Source organism: Mirounga angustirostris, unplaced genomic scaffold, assembly GCF_029215605.1.
Source record: "Mirounga angustirostris isolate CCGP_5_RB_7025 unplaced genomic scaffold, mMirAng1.0.hap1 SCAF_1, whole genome shotgun sequence".
Lineage (NCBI taxonomy): Eukaryota > Metazoa > Chordata > Mammalia > Carnivora > Phocidae > Mirounga > Mirounga angustirostris.
In genome coordinates this window covers 141549672-141562486 of record NW_026991709.1, presented here as the reverse complement: position 1 = coordinate 141562486, position 12815 = coordinate 141549672, and the positions used below count along the sequence as shown (strand labels likewise).

The following is a 12815-nucleotide window of genomic DNA, read 5'->3' as shown; positions in this document are numbered from 1 at the left end:
ACCTCAATGGGGAGAAAAAACTGAGAAACCCTTGTGAATTTCACTGTCCAGACACACAGGGTCCCTGAGAGACAGACCTAGTCACAGGACTATAGAATATTTCCCTTCCCGACACCCCACCGCCACATCAGTAAAGGCTTATTCACTGGAGGTGCTTTTACCCAGGACCCATGTCTGATTATCAAGAAAAAATTAAAAGGCATACCAAAAGGAAAAAATACAGTTTGAAGAGCCAAAGCAAGCATCAGGATGCTTGCTAAACCAGATATGCACCAGATATGGCAGGGATATAGGAATCATCAGACTGGGTATTTGAAACAACTATGATTAATATGTTAAGAGCTTTAATGGATAAAGTAGATGGTATGAAGGGACAGATGGACAATGTAAGCTGAGAGATAAAAATCCTAATAAAGAACGAAAGAGAAATGCTAGAGATTTAAAAAAACACTGTAAGAGAAATGAAGAATGACTTTCATAAGCTTATATAGACTGGACATGGCTGAGGAAAGAATCATTGAGCTAGAGGATATAGCAATAGAAACTTCAAAAACTAAAAAGCAAAGAGAACAAAGATGAAAAATAGAGAACAGAATTCTAAGGACTGTGGACAACTACAAAAAGGTGTAATGTACACATAATGAGAACACCAAAAGGAGAAGAAAGGAAGAGAAGAAAATGTGAAACAATAATCACTGAGAATTTAACCCAAATTAATGTCAAACACCTAACCACAGCTCCAGGAAATTCAGAGAACACCAAGGAGAATAAATGTCAAAAAATCTACACCTAGGAATATCATCTTCAAACTACAGAAAATCAAAGACAAAAAAAAAAAAAAATCCTGAAAGAAGCAAGAGAGAAAAACACATTTTCTATAGAGGAACAAATTAGAATTGCATCCTACTTCTCCTCAGAAACCATGCAAGCAAGAAAAGAGTGGAGGGAAATATTTAAAGTATTGAGAGAAGAGAGAGAGAAAGAAAGAAAGAAAATATTTCATAGTGGACAAAACCCAAAGAATCTGTATTACATGACTTTTTGTGTTTTACTTTGTGAAAATTCATCAGGCTATGCACTAAACATAATAAAAGTTTATTTTTTTTAAATGTCTACAGAATGGTGAGAAGGAGGGAGATGAGAAATAGTGAAGCTTTAATGACTATATTCACCCTCTCCCACTGAAAACCAAATGCCACAGGCTCGAGTTCTAGATGGGAAAACTAACTTCAAATCATGTTCACAAGTTTGCTAATTACAAAAGACTGGACATTTTGACAGACTGGACTTTCAATTACCTAAATATAACCAGAAAGTGCATGGGGTTCCTGAGCCTTCCTCCAGGGTCAGTGCTTTACGAACTAGGCAATGTGGCCCTCGGTGACCTTTCCGAGTCATTGGCCAGGCAGGTCCCCGCAGCATGCGCCGGGGTTCATACAAGTTGTTTCAAAGCCTTGTTAAAAATGTTTGGGTCCCCCCGAAGCCCTATTCTACCCAAGTTTATCAGGAGATTTGGGTAGGAATGGGATTGATGGGCTTCATCATTTATAAAATCAAGGAAGTAAAGCTTTGAAAGCTTTGAGTTCTGCACCTGCTCATGGTCATCATTAACCAGCTTTACTTGAGTACACATCAGATGGAGCATCAGTCTGGCTGTAAATATCAGCAAGCTCTGTTAGATGAGAACATGGAGCATCGCTGTAAACTTGTAGACATGTTGTTTCCTTTGTGGAGTGAATAAAGGTACCTGGGAGGTGTACCAAACAAACAAAAAAAATGGGCAATAAAAAAGTGTTGTGTTTATAATTATTTTTTAAACCCTCCTGAGATGGTCTGCTTGCTCTTTTCTTGTCTGCACTCAAGGCAGAGGATGCAGTGGAAGACCTGAGTCACAGCTTGGAACATAGCTGCCCCATCAAGAAAACCCACTTTGGACTTTTTGTGAGTGAGACATAAACTTTTATTGACTAGAGTTACAATATTTTAAGGCTGTTTGTTTTATGTCCCACATAACTAATGCACTGCTATTAGAAATTTCAAGGTAAACAAAACCACCAAAGACTCAAAGAAGAAAAGGGGGAGTGGCAGAAAATGTAACTTACATTCATCAAGTGCTATTTTGTGCAAAATTCTCTGATAATAACTAAAATTTCTCAACATTTATCAATAGCCACTGACAATGTTACCTTCTTTAGATACATCGTTTCATCCAATTTCTACAAACACCCTTTCAGGTGAGTATGATCATCATTATTACACAGATAAAGGTAAATGAAGAACAGACCGACATTTTTGTTTTTTTAATTCCAGTATAGTTAACATACAGTGTAATATTAGTTTCAGGTGTAAAATGTAGTGATTCACCAATTCTATATATTACTCACTGCTCATCAAGATGAGTGTACTCTTAATCTCCTTCACCTAATTCACCCATCCTCTCACCCACCTCCCCTCTGATAACCATCATTCTTTATAGTTAAGAGTCTGTTTTTTGGTTTGTCTCTCTATTTTTCACTTTGTTCATTTGTTTTGGTTCTTAAATTCCACATATGAGTGAAATTATATGGTATTTCTCTTTCTCTGACTTATTTTGCTTAGCATTATACTCTCTAGCTCCATCCATGTTGTTGCAAATGGCAAGATTTTGTTCTTTTTTATGACTGAATAATATTCCATTGTGTGTGTGTGTGTGTGTATATATATATATGTATGTATGTATGTCACTTCTTTTTCCATTCATCTTTCGATACACACTTGGCCTGCTTCCATAATTTGGCTATTGTATATAATGCTTCTATAAACATAAGGGTTCATATATCCCTTTGAATTACTGTTTATTATTTGGGTAAATATCCAGCAATGTGATTCCTGGATCGTAGGATAGTTCTATTTTTAACTCTTTGAGGAGCCTCCATATTGTTTCCCGCAGTGACTGCACCAGTATGCATTTCCACCAACAGTGCACAAGTGCTCCTTGATCTCCACATCTTCACCAAAATTTGCTGTTTCTTGTGTTTTTAATTTTAGCTATTCCAGCAGGTATGAGGTCGTATCTCATCGTGGTTTTGATTTGCATTTCCCTGATGATGAGTGATGTTGAGCATCTTTTCATGTGTCTGTGGGCCAACTGTATATCTTCTTTGGAGGAATATCTGTTCATGTCTTCTGCCCATTTTTAAAATGGATTATTTGGTTAAGGGGTGTTGAATTGTATAAGTTCTTTATTTAATTTGGATACTAACCCTTTTTTGTATATGTCATTTGCAAATATCTTCTGTTCAGTAGGTTGTCTTTTAGTTTTGTTGTTTCTTTTGCTGTGCAGAAGTTTTTTATCTTGATCTAGCCCCAATAGTTTATTTTTTATTTTGTTTCCCTTGCTTCAGAAGACATATCTAAAAAAAAAAATGTTATGGCTTGTCAGAGAAATTACTGCCTGTGTTCTTTTCCATGATTTTTATGGTTTCAGATCTCACATTTAGGAATCCATTTTGACTTTATTTTTGTGTATGGTGTAAGAAAGTGGTCCAGTTTCATTCTTTTGCATGTAGCTGTCCATTTTCCCCAGCACCATTTGTTGAAAAGACTCTTTTTCCCACTGCATACTCTTACTGCCTTTGTCAAAGATTAATTAACCATCTGATTGTGGTTTTATTTCTGGGATTTCTATCCTGTTCTATGTGTCTGTTTTTGTGTTGGTACCATACTGTTTTGATTACACAGCTTTGTAGTGTAACTCAAAATCTGGAATTTTCATAACTATAACTTTATTTTTCTTTTTTAGATTGCTTTGGCTCTTCGTGATCTTTTGTTGTTCCATACAAATTTTAGAATTGTTTCCTCTAGTTCTATGAAAAATGCTTTTGGTATTTTGATAGGGATTACATTAAATCTATAGAATGTTTCGGGTAGTATGAACATTTTAACAATATTTGTTCTTCTAATCCATGAGCATGGAATATCTTTCCATTTGTTTCTGTCATCTTCAATTTATTTCATCACTGTCTTACAGTTTTCAGAATATAGGTCTTTTACCTCCTGGTTAAGTTTAGTCCTAGGTATGTTATTATTGCTTGTGCAATTGTAAATGGGATTGTTTGCTTAATTTCTCTTTCTGCTGCTTCATTATTAATGTATAGAAATGCAACAGACTTGTACATTGATTTTGTATCCTGCAACTTTATTGAGTTCATTTACCAATTCTAATAGTTTTTAATGGAGTATTTAGGGTTTTCTATATATAGTATCATGTCATCCACAAAGAGTGATAATTTTATATCTTCCTTACCAATTTCAATGTCTTTTATTCCTTTCACTTATCTGATTTCTGTGGCTAGGACTTCTAGTACTATGTTGAATAAAAGTATTAAGAGTGATATCCTTGTCTTGTTCCCAACTTAGGGGAAAAGCTCTGTTCTTCTCCATTGAATATGATGTTAGCTATGGGTTTTTCATGTATGGCCTTTATTATGTTGAGGTATGTTCCCTCTAAATCTCTTTGTTGAGGATTTTTATCATGAATGGATGTTGTACTTTGTCAGTTTCTTTTTCTGCATTGATTGAAATGATTATATGGTTTTTATCCTTTCTCTTACTGATGTGATGTATCATGTTGATTGATTTGCAAATGTTGAACCTCCTTTGTATCCCGGAAATAAATCCCACTTTATTGTAGTAAATGATTTCTTTTAATGTATTCTTGGACTTGGCTTGCTAATATTTTGCTGAAGATTTTTGTGTCTATCTTCATCAGAGGTATTGGCCTGTAGTTCCCTTTTTTGGAAGTGTCTTTATCTGGTTTTAGCATCAGGGTACTGCTGGCCTCATAGAATGAACTTGGAAGTTTTCCTTTCTCTTCTATTTTTGGAATAGTTTGAGAAAAATATGTATTAACGCTCTTTTAAATGTTTGGTAAAATTCACCAATTTGGTCCTGGACTTTTGGTTTTTGGAAAATTTTTGAGTACTGATTCGATTTCATTGCTGGTAATCAGCCTGTTCAAATATTCTATTTCTTCCTGGTTCAGTTTCAGAAGGTTATATGTTTCTAGGAATTTTTCCATTTCTTCGAGTCCAATTTACTGGCATATAATTCTCCTTGTCCAGTTTGCTGGCATACAATTTTTCATAATATTCTCTTACAATCCTTTGTATTTTGTGGCATCAGTTGTTATTTCTCTTTCATTTCTGATTTTGTTTTGAGTCCTCTCTTTTTTTTTTGATGAGTCTGGCTAAAGGTTTATCAATTTTATTGTTCTTTTCAAAGAACCAGTTCCTGGTTTCATTGATCTGTTCTACTGTGATTTGGTTTGGGGTTTGGGGTTTATTTATTTTTTTTTATTTCTATTTCATATATTTGCTCTAATCTTTATTATTTCCTTCCTTTTACTGGTTTGGAGTTTTTTGTTTTTTGGTTTTGGGTTTTTTTTTTTTTTTTTATTGTTCTGTTTCTAGCTCCTTAAAGTACAAGGTTAGGTTGTTTGAGATTTTTCCTGCTTCTTGAGGTAGGCCTGTGTCACTATAATCTTTGCCCTTAGAACAGATTTGCTGCATCCCAAAGATTTTGTACCACTGTGTTTTCATTTTCATTTGTCTCCATGTGTTATTGTTTTGTTTTTGTTTTTGTTTTAATTTCTTCTTTGACTTCTTGGTTGACCTGTTCATTGTTTAGTAACATGTTATTTACCCTCCATGTTTTTGCGCTCTTTCCAGATCTTTTCTTGTGCTTGATTTATAGTTTCATAGCATTGTGGTCAGAGAAGATGCACAGTGTAACTTCAATTTTTTAAAATTTGTTGAGATTTGTTTTGTGGCCTAATATGTGATCTATTCTGGAGAATGTTCTGTATGCACTTGAAAAGAATGTGTATTCTGCTGTTTTAGGATGGAATGTTCTGAATATATCTGTTAAATCCATCTGGCCCAATGTGTCAAAGAGACGGTTGTCATTGATTTTCTGTTTGAATGATCTGTCCATCGATATAATTGGGGTATTAAAGTCCCCTATTACTATTGTATTACTATTGATTACTTTGTTCATGTTTGTTATTACCTGCTTTATGTATTTGGGTGCTCCCATAGTGGGTGCATACATATTTACGACTGTTTTATCTTCCTGTTGGAAGTACTGTTGAGTACTGTTCCCTTGATGATTATATAGTGTCCATCTCTGTCTCTTGTTATGGTCTTTCTTTTAAAGTCTATTTTGTCTGATATAAGTATTGCTACCCTGGTTTTCTTTTCACTTCCATTTGCATGATAAATGCTTTCCCAAACATTCGCTTTCAATCTGCATGTGTCTTTAGGTCTGAAATGAGTCTCTTGTAGGCAGCATACAGATCGGTCTTGCTTTTTTATCCATTCCATTACCCTATGTCTTTTGACTGGAGCCTTTAGTTCATTTACATGCAAAGTAATTATTGATAGGTATGATTTTATTGCCTTTTTGTTACTTATTTTGTGGATGTTTTTGTAGTTCGTTTCTGTTCCTTTCTTCCCTTGCTCTCTTCTCTTATGATTATATGGCTTTCTTTAGTGACATACTTAGATTTCTTTCTCTTTATTTTTTGCATAGGTACTACTGGTTTTTGATTTGTGGTTACCATTCAGCTTGTGTATAACATCTTCTGCATATAGCCGTCCATTTTAAGTTGGTGGTCATGTAAGTTTGAACCTATTTTTTACTCTTTATTTACCCCACGATGTTTTAGGTACGTGGTGTCATACTTTACATCTTTTTTTTTTTTTTTTGCAGGGGTTGGGGGGTCCCTTTGCTGAGTTTTTACAGATATACCTATTTTCACAGCTTTTGTGCTTCCCACTTTTCTTACTCTTAATTATGGTCTTTCCTTTCCACTTAAAGAGTCCCCTTTAACTTTCCTTATAGGGCGGGTTTAGGTGTCATGAATTCTTTTAACTTTTGTGCGTCTGGGAAACTCTTTATCTCTCCTTCTATTCTGAATGATACCCTTGCAGGATAGAATATTCTTGGCTGCAGATTTTTTCCTTTCAGAACTTTGAATATATCATCCTACTCCTTTCTGGCCTGCAAAGTTTCTGCTGAAAAATCAGCTGATAGACTTATGGGGTTTCCCTTGTATACAATTGCTTTCTGTTCTCTGCTTTTAAAATTCCCTCTTTATCACTACTTTTTGCCATTTTAATTACTATATGTCTTGGTGTGGACCTCCTTGGATTGATTTTGTTAGGGGATCTCTGTGCCTCCTGGATCTGGATTTCTGTTTCCTTCACCAGATTTGGGAAGTTTTCAGCTATTATTTCTTTAAATAAATTTTGTACCCCCTTTTCTTTCTCTTCTCCTGGGAATCTCTGTAATGCTTGATGGTGCCACTGTGTTCCCTAAGTCTATTCTCATTATGCATAATTTTTTTGTTTCTCTCACTTGCTCAGCTTGATGATTATATTCCATTACTCTGTCTTCCTGGTCAGATTCGTTCTTCTGCTTCCTCTAGCCTATTTATTCTATCTAGTGTATTTTTAATTTCATTTATTGTGTTCTTCATCTCTGATTGGTTCTTTTTATCTCTTTTGTAAAGGTTGCCCTGATGTCCTCCATTCTTTTCTTGAATCCAGTGAGTATCTTTATGACCATTACTTTTTTTTAAAAAAAGATATTATCCATTTTTTTTGAGAGAGAGCACGCGCACAAGCAGGGGGCAGTGGTAGAGGGAGAGGGAGAAGCAGGCTCCCCACTGAGCAGGAAGCCTGACACAGGGCTCAATCCTAGGACCCTGGGACCATGACCCAAGCCAAAGGCAGACATTTAACCAATTGAGCCACCCAGAAGCCCCAATGGACATTACTTTAAATTCTGTATCAGGCATATTACTTATCTCCATCCATTTAGCTCTCTTGCTGTGATTTTTGTCCTGTTCTTTCATTTGAGACATATTCCTCTGCCTCTTCATTTTATGTAACTTTCTGTGTCTGCTTCTATGTGTCAGGAAAATCAGCTACGTCTCCTGCTCTTGAAAGTAGTGGCCTTATGAAGAAGAGGTCCTCTAGTGTCCTGCAGTGCAGTGTCGCCTGTTCACCAGAACCTGGCATTTCAGGCATGTCTCCTATGAGTGTTGTGTGTGCCCTGCTATTTTTGGTGAGCCACTTTTTCCTTTAGTCCAGTTGTCTGCCATGGTTTTCTTTGCCTGTTGTGAGCAGTGTTTTCTCCCTGTGGTGTTAGCAGGCCAATCTGTGGCTGCCTTGGGCTTGAGTTGAGTCTAACCAGGTATTTTCCAGAGATGTGGTAGCACCAAACTGCAGGGTGTTTTTCCTGAGAGGCTTTCATTGTTGGGCAGGGCCTGCAATCAGACCAGTTGTCTGCTTCCGGCCCACTGTTGGGGCCACGGTGTGACTTGTATGTGTGGTTATCTTCCTCTCCCTCCAGGGCAGGAGTCACTTTGGAGTGGTGCTGGCCCCTGTTGGGGGCTGCTTGCACACTGGCAGGCCTGAGGTACCAGCCTGGATGGGTTTGGGCCAAAAGCATATTGGAGGGAGAGGATCTACAATGTTCATGGGGGTGGGGAGCAGCAGTGTTAGCAAGTTAGGTATTGAGTCTTGGAGCTATGCTGTTTCCTGCAGATGGCCATGTGTATATGCAGGGGGGTGGAGAGGGATATGGCACTTGCCAGCTCCTTTGTTCCTAGAGGAGTCTCCCAAGATCTCTATCCATCTGGGACACACTTCTGAGATAAGTAAACTACTCTCCCTCTTGTATACCCCAGGTGTTTTTCAAACTGCCACTTCCATGCTTTATCTGTGTGGGGTTGTTTGCTGTGCTATTTTGTCCTGCCCTGCTTTGTCTCTTCCAGAGCCGAGCCCACTAATTTTTAAATTCTAGTTTTTAACCAGCCCCTCTGGTTTTCAAAGCCAAATGTTATGGAGATTCATCTACCCCACGCAGGCTCCCTAGTGTGAGGGTCTCTATCTCTCCTCTCCCAGGGCATCCCTCCCTCCCACAGATGACCACAGTCCATTTTGCTCCCAACTGTGTCTCTGCCCTTCCTGCCCTCTTCAGTGTGGCCTCCTCTCTACATCTAGCTGTGGAGAGTATTTTCTGCCAGTCTTAGTGTCATTTTCTGGGTTATTTACACTGATCTGGGTGTTTTCTAGTTGTATCAATGGGATGAGGTGAGCTTAGGGTCCTCCTCTCCACCATCTTCCCCTGAAGTCCTCCAGACCTACATTTAGAAAGCAGCAATCCATTCCAGAATCCGCCCCATTCTAGACTCAAATGCAGGCCAGTCTTGCACCACAGCCTGTGAATGCCATTAGACCAACATTTTTTATACTGAGCTATCTGCTTACTGGTTTCTCAAGGACCTGGGTGACATAGGAAATCACTTTAAGTCTCCATGCCTCTGTTTCCTCATCTGAAATTCTCAAATAAAAATAGTAAAACTAGGACTCTTCTAAAGATCATATATATAAAGTGCCTAAAATAATTCTGGACACATGGGAGTTGTTTAATACCAGTTAGATAATGTTTTTATTAATGTGGGTGTGATTATTGAGTAAATAGATGATTCAAGCAAAATAAAAAGGGGGGGAAGGTCCATAATCAAATAAATGTGGCAAATCTTGGGTGACAAAATTAAACAGGTTTCTTGTATACAGGACTGTGACACCCGAAGTAGGCACGGTAGAGTATGTAGTATTTCCAGCACTTATGTGCTGATAAAATCCTTTTTTTCAGAGCACATCTATTAACATCATTAATTCATTTATCAGATGTTTATTGAGGGCCTATCATATATCAGGCCCTGACACAATGATGATCTGTGCAGTTCCTCTCTTATGAAGCTAGTAGACAGAAGGGGAAAAATACAAGAAGTGAAACGCAAAGTTACAAACCATGAAAGGTTCTGTGAGGTGGAACCTGAATGTACCTTTGAATACTGGGAAAGTATAGAAGGAAAGAAGGTATTCCAGGTAAGGCACAGGGCACAGGGGAAAGGAAAATAACTCATGAAAATTCTCCATGAAAATTAGAACTTATCTCAAGCTAACAGTTTTATTCCTGTTTGTTGTTCTCAAAGACTGATATATAAACCCAGCAGAAACTATATCTATTTAGGTCAATTATGTCATTTGCCCAATTCCTCTATTGTTGCTATGATCATCAAAACACAGAATGGTACAAATAGAGAATAAATTAGAAACTTTAGCATAAACATTAATTATGTAAATGAGGAAACTGAGGCCCAGAGAGGTTCGATGACTGGTGCCCCAGTTTGGTTGCCTAGACCCACACTGTTCCCATAGCATCATTCTTCATCCTCACAGAGCATCATTTCCTGAACTAGAAAATCAAACAAATTAGCAAATATTTCTCAAGCTTGGTATAATGCTAGGTTCAAGGGAGCATTAAAGCAAATAAAATGAATAACAATATAACCCCTGCCCTTCGGGTGTTTAGAGTCTGGCTAGGGGGACCAGGTTGAAACACAGGGAAGTAACACAATCAAGTTTGAATAGGATCTCAGGACAGCAACCAAATAGAAAGAATAGATAGCACTTAACAGTGTCCAGTGAATCTAAAAGCACTAATTATTTTAAGAGTCTACAAAGAAGGGTTTGAGGTATCTGGGGAGGTTTTTTGCAAGAAATACAATTCGAGTTAGGTGTGGAAAGTCTAGAAGGAGTGAAAGAGAACATTTCCAAATATCATATAGGGAAGTTCAAGGTGTGTTGTATTTTGAGGAATAACCAAGTATGGAAACAGCAAAATAGGGAGTGCAAACTCCAGGCAAATCAAAATGATTAATTTAGTGGATCCTTTGATGTGAAACCACTCAAGAGAAGTATTCAAGTCTCTGTGGACCTGGTTTGACCGTCATTCATTCATTCATTCATCTACGCATTTGATATTTAGTGAGAGCCTGTTCTATGCCAGGCAGTGTTCTAGGCTCTGGGGATATACAAATCAACAAAACATAGTCAAAGAAAAGAAATATCCTTTGGGAGCTTATCTTCTAATTTGGTGTCTCTCACACCTGTCTGCACATTACAATTTCCTGAGAAGCTTTTTAAAAGGACCTGAGGAAACTTAAATACATAGTAATAAGTGACAGAAGCCAGTAAGGCTACATACTATAAAATCCCAACTATATGACATCTAGGAAAAGACAAACCTAGAGACAATAAAAAAGATCAGTGGTTGCCAGGGGTTCAGGGCAGGTTGAGGAGAAGGATCAATAGGTGGAGCACAGGGGATTTTTAGGGAGATAAACTATTCTGTATGACACTGTGATGGTAGATACATAACATTTGCATTTGTCAAAACCCAACAGAACTGTAGAACACAGAGTGAGCCCTAATATAAACTATGAACCTTAGTTAATAAGGTACCAATACCGGTTCACCAATTACAACTAAGATACCCCACTCATCTAGGATATTAACAATAGGTGACACTATGTAGGAAGAGAAGGAGTATGTGTGAACTGTCTATACTTTCACAATTTTTCTGTTAACCTGAACTATTCTAAAAGGTAAACTATATTAATACCAATAGTTTTTTTTAATTATAGATTTTACTGAAAAAAAAAAAAAAAAAGACCTGCACTTGGGCCCCACCTGGAAATTCTGATTAAATATAGTGATGGGTCTCAGGTACTCTCTTAAAGTGCCCCCTATGCTTTTAAACCTACAATATCAGATGTTAGCAAAGATTTCAGACAACTGGAACTTTCATACATTGCTGGAGAGAGTGCAAAATGGTGCAACCACTTTGGAAAACAGTTTGACTGATTCTAATAAAATTAAACTTATGCTTACCATATGCCCTAGTAATCCCACTCCTAGGTATTTACCCAAGAGAAAGGAAAACATATTCACACAAAAACCTGGGCATAGATATTTATAGCAGATTTATTCATAACTGCCAAAAACTAGAAACAATCTAGAAGTCCTTTAAATGATGAATGGATAAACAAATTTAGGTGCATACACATAGTGGAATTCTACTCACCAATAAAAAGGAATGAATCACCGATACACACAACACAGATGAATCTCAAATGAATTTTGCTAAGGGAAAGAAGCACTCTTCTAGTGAAGTAAGATAATCAACAAACAAATAAGCAAACATGCAGTAAATCACATAGCAATACAAGCTATAAAAGTATAGCAGAGAAGAAAGGGAGACTGAGGGATGGACTTGCAAATTCAAATAGAGTGGTCGGGAGAGGGCTCCCTGAAAAGGTGACATCTGAAAAATGACCTGAAGAGTGTGAGGGAGGGAGACCTTGTAATATGGCAGGACAGTTCAGAGTTTACAAGAATGGCATAAGAAAGCCATCGGAGGGTTTTAAGGAGAAAGGTCATGAATCTCTATCTTAACTGACCACAGAGGCTGCTCACTGGAAAATAGATTCCTGTAGTTTCAGAGAAGAAGCAGACCAGTGAGGAGACTATTTACAGTAGGGAAGGTGGAAGATGATGGCTGAGAGAGAAATTCATACTGCACAACTTCCCCCCACAGAGACACACACAGAGTCTTGAAAAGGGACATTCTCTCCCTAAATGGAACAGAGACAGAGCATATCCAACAGGCATTATGTAGCTTGCGCAAAGTGCTAATTAAGCTGGTTGTGTCTGGAGTAAAAGGACGAAAACGCTCGCTTTAAAGTTACTCAGACAAATGTTTACTGTCTTCACTGAAGACTGGCAGTGGAAAATGAACAAAGCTCAGTCTGACTAGCACCAATTTGTCTTCTGCAAGTGTGTGTGATGAGACGGCTACAAGACACAACTGATAGGGAGAGGGGACACAAGGAAGCCCTTAAAAGACCTCCTCTGTTC

The 12815-nt window shown here is 37.6% G+C and overlaps 1 protein-coding gene and 1 pseudogene across 1 annotated transcript in view; one reads left to right on the top strand and one right to left on the bottom strand.

The window, feature by feature from the left end:
• Positions 1 to 12815, bottom strand: part of LOC123862956 (RNA-binding motif, single-stranded-interacting protein 3) — a 1542535-nt gene that overhangs the window by 1150686 nt on the left and 379034 nt on the right. The window lies entirely within an intron of this gene.
• LOC123862955 (ATP synthase subunit ATP5MJ, mitochondrial-like) lies at positions 1421 to 1611 on the top strand (annotated as a pseudogene).